Here is a 3779-nt window from a genome sequence, read left to right on the forward strand (position 1 = left end):
TTCCTTTGCAACCGTGGTAGCGTATTGCAAACATTCGATGCCTGTCATCCTTCAGTTTTATCGTTTTTTGGGGATGTTGCTGTGAGAACGCCACGTAACCAACCCTCTACCATGCCCCATAAAAGGCTGCAACTATGTCAGCATCACCTTCACTACACACCGTAGTTCCTTACATCGCTTTCTTCATAACGACAGCATTCTGTCAAGAAGTAAATGCACTTCTCAAATCTTGGAGGTGGTGGCTAAGACATGATAGCTGAAAATGTCTGAGGTGTTCCTCTATCCTTCCCAATACTCTTCATTCCATACACTGGTCCAATATTTGAGTTATAAACTCTTCCTTTGCACAGCCCAGAAGAAAGCCAAGTTTTAATTACTCCACAGATATCACAAAACTTTTGAAGCTTACTGACCACACCTTCAAGATTAATACCACTGTTCCAGCGGAACGCACACAGAGCGACATCCTTTATAAGCCGACAAAAACCACTCTGTTCAGCAATTATGGAAGAACATTCAGTTATTTTATCTTCACCAGTTCTTTCAGAAGAATCAATCTGGATTTCCAAATATTTGAGATGCTGTTCTGAAGCACTTGATGGAGTCGACCTTACATCCTGACTCTTTGTAGATGTACGTACACATTCTCCCCTTTCTGACGAAATAAACCGGTTACCGTAAAACTTGTTTTCCAGTACCAAAACAGTTTTGAAGACATTACTTTCGAGAATGACAAAATAGCAAAATCCAAACTTCAGAAAAGTTTATAAGAAAAACAACGCTCGAAAAGCAAAGGGAAAACGTGAGGACCAAGACCAAAAAAAGATTTTGGAGACATAATAATTTTCGAGAATGACAAAATAACAACAATTGAAATTACAGGAAAGTTCAGGGCATCGCAAAGAGTACCCTCTGTAAGGGCCGCCAATTCGAAAAACTGTTGTATATTATATCTTTCTCTAAGGAGAGTATATTGACAATATTTTATGTGCGAAAGCAGCTGAAATATGGGTGTGACCGCACACCGAGAGATCTTTGTTTTTAAACAACCTCCTAATGTACAATTCAATTCTTTTACCTCTCTTCATTCAAAAAATCTCTAAACATCAATATAAGATGAAAAACTAAAAAATCGATTTGTTGAAGCTGATTCACAAGCAAGTGACCTTACTAAGGTATCCATATTTCCTGATGGATGCGGGGGCAGAGTAAAAACAAACCTCTGCTCGTCACGGTTGCGTTTTGGCTACTTCAAACGCCCTCAGATGTGCAGAAGGTGCAGATGTATTTCCCAATTCGAGGCCACTCTTTTGTTCCACTTGATAGACTGTGTTGCGTTCAGAAGATATTTCACAAAACAATATATACCGAGTCCTGAAGCGTACACTGAAATAATCTTAAAATACTAGAAAATGGTGACGGCTGGAGTAGAAGACTGTGAAATACACTGAAGCCTTTAAGCTATAGGTGCTTGGCATTTCCAATTTCGTCGCTGTAAGAGAAATATATTTAAGAGACCTACCAACAACAGACGCCATATCCTTCTGCATGTCTGACATAGGCATCTTTAAATACTCGTATATAACAGAGAAAATGCTTCCAAAACGCACTGAAGCACTGAAACAAAACCTGGTCATTCCTAAGAAATTGGGTGATGTAAATTACTTATTTGGGCGGGAAGGATGAGACAGGTAGTCGTAGGTAAAGGAGGTAGCAGGTTTCGGTCCACTTGCGTAATACTGGGGAAATGCAGGGAGGCTGCAAAGGAGATTGATTACCATATAAGATGTAAACGTATATAGATATGGGAAATTAGAACGGTTAGAGGTTTGTCTGAGCATGAGAAAGGATCACAGAGATGCTGAAACAACTGCACTGGAGATCACATGAAGATAGACGCAAACTATAACGGGAAAGCATACTTACTGAATTTCAGGAACCACCTGTCAGTGACAGATGAAGGAATGTACTACCATCCCCTACGTATCGCTCCTGTAGGTATCGTGAGAACAATATTAGACTACTTAGAGTTTGCACAGTGGCGTTAAAGCAATCACTTTCCCGCACTGCATACGTGAATGGTGCGGGAAAAATCCTTGATAACTGGTGCAACGGGAAGTCCCCTGTGCCATGCAGTTCACAGTGGTTTGCAGAGCATGACTGTAGGCGTAGGTATTCATTCGCGCTAGATATTTATTTCAGACAGGCATCGGTACCATTTTAGTGAGCAATCGCGTCGGAATCCAAAACTGTATTTTTACATGCCTCTAATTGAAAACGTCCATCCATCTGATATCCCTAACGAGGTAGATAGTAATTACTGTGAATATGAACTAGTGGAAGAGTCTCGAGAACCGTGTGTATAAGAAACATGCGTTGTCATCTCTTGTAACCTCAAATAATGAACCAAGGAAATATAAAAATTTAGATTATGCTTTATTGTTAATAGGCAACGGCCTTACCGCAGTGGACACACCGGTTCCCGTGAGATCACCGAAGTTAAGCGCTGTCGGGCGTGGTCGGCACTTGGATGGGTGACCATCCAGGCCGCCATGCACTGTTGCCATTTTTCGGGGTGCACTCAGCCTCGTGATGCCAATTGAGGAGCTACTCGACCGATTCGTAGCGGCTTCGGTCAAGAATACCATCATAACGTCCTGGAGAGCGGTGTGCTGACCCCACGCCCCTCCTATCCGCATCCTCCACTGAGGATGACACGGCGGTCGGATGATCCCGGTAGGCCACTCGTGGCCTAAAGACGGAGAGCTTTTTTTTTAAATTGTTAATACAATAATAATGTTTCTTACCAATATTTCATTTCAAGTCTTCAAGAACACATTCAGAGCTCTGCTACAGACCTGTCTGAGGTACAAAATGATTAAACTCCACCTACGAGAAGCAAAAGCAGCGTTAGTATCTATTAGTACAGCTACCTCCAAATGAAAATATTATGTAAAACGGTTTCTCAATGTCAGTGACATAATAACTTAATTATAGGTTGAATTTTCGATCCACGAAGGCGTATGAAGTTTTTGGCTGCTGTTGTAAAATTTTACGAAGTGGAGGTTGGCTTTGCTTCTAGGCAGCTTAGTTATTTGTAAAGTTTTACCCCTGCCTCTTGGGGTGCGACTGTGCCTAGTGACTTTTTGGGTCAGTGTGGATCAACGTGATCTCCTCAAGACGGAGCGACAAAAGTGCGAGGGCAGGCAGCTGCAGCAGCAGCAGGTGAGGCGCCCCGCGAGGCCGCGAGGGCCCACGCCAGCGCCTGCGCCGCGCCGTGATTGCCGCCGCTGTATCATTGATGCGCGGCGCGACCGCAGGCCGCGTAATGGACGGGCGCCCTGGAGACGGCGCGCAGCCGCCCGCCCTCGACTGCCCGGACTGCCGCCTGCCGGCTGCCGGCGTTGTGGGACGCGCAGCAGACCGCACGCCGACGCACCACATCTGCTGGCCGGCCGGCTGGCCCTCTGAGACGGATTCTCTGTCCCTAGCTCGTGTACGACCGCTGTCCACACTACAAAAGAGGGAAGGAAAAATACCCGAGACAACCGAAATCTTACAGGCCGATTTGTTCGGTAAATGCGCTAACCCAAACGCAGGGAAAGCTTCTGTGCCTCCGCCTGAGGGACCACACACAATTAGTAGTCAAGAGCCCCCTGCAGTACAGTTTCAGGAAAGGGAAATCCACGATGATGTGATAAATCACGCATCGACTCCTCAAACGACAAGTGTGTTACAGGCATAATGACTGATACAGCTGGGGAGTTTGATAATTTGCG

General features: G+C 44.8%; 1 pseudogene; it reads left to right on the forward strand.

The window, feature by feature from the left end:
- Positions 1–2448: 2448 nt before the first annotated feature.
- LOC124725635 lies at positions 2449–2566 on the forward strand (annotated as a pseudogene).
- Positions 2567–3779: the final 1213 nt, after the last annotated feature.

Source organism: Schistocerca piceifrons, chromosome 1 (assembly GCF_021461385.2).
Source record: "Schistocerca piceifrons isolate TAMUIC-IGC-003096 chromosome 1, iqSchPice1.1, whole genome shotgun sequence".
In the NCBI taxonomy this organism is placed as follows: domain Eukaryota; kingdom Metazoa; phylum Arthropoda; class Insecta; order Orthoptera; family Acrididae; genus Schistocerca; species Schistocerca piceifrons.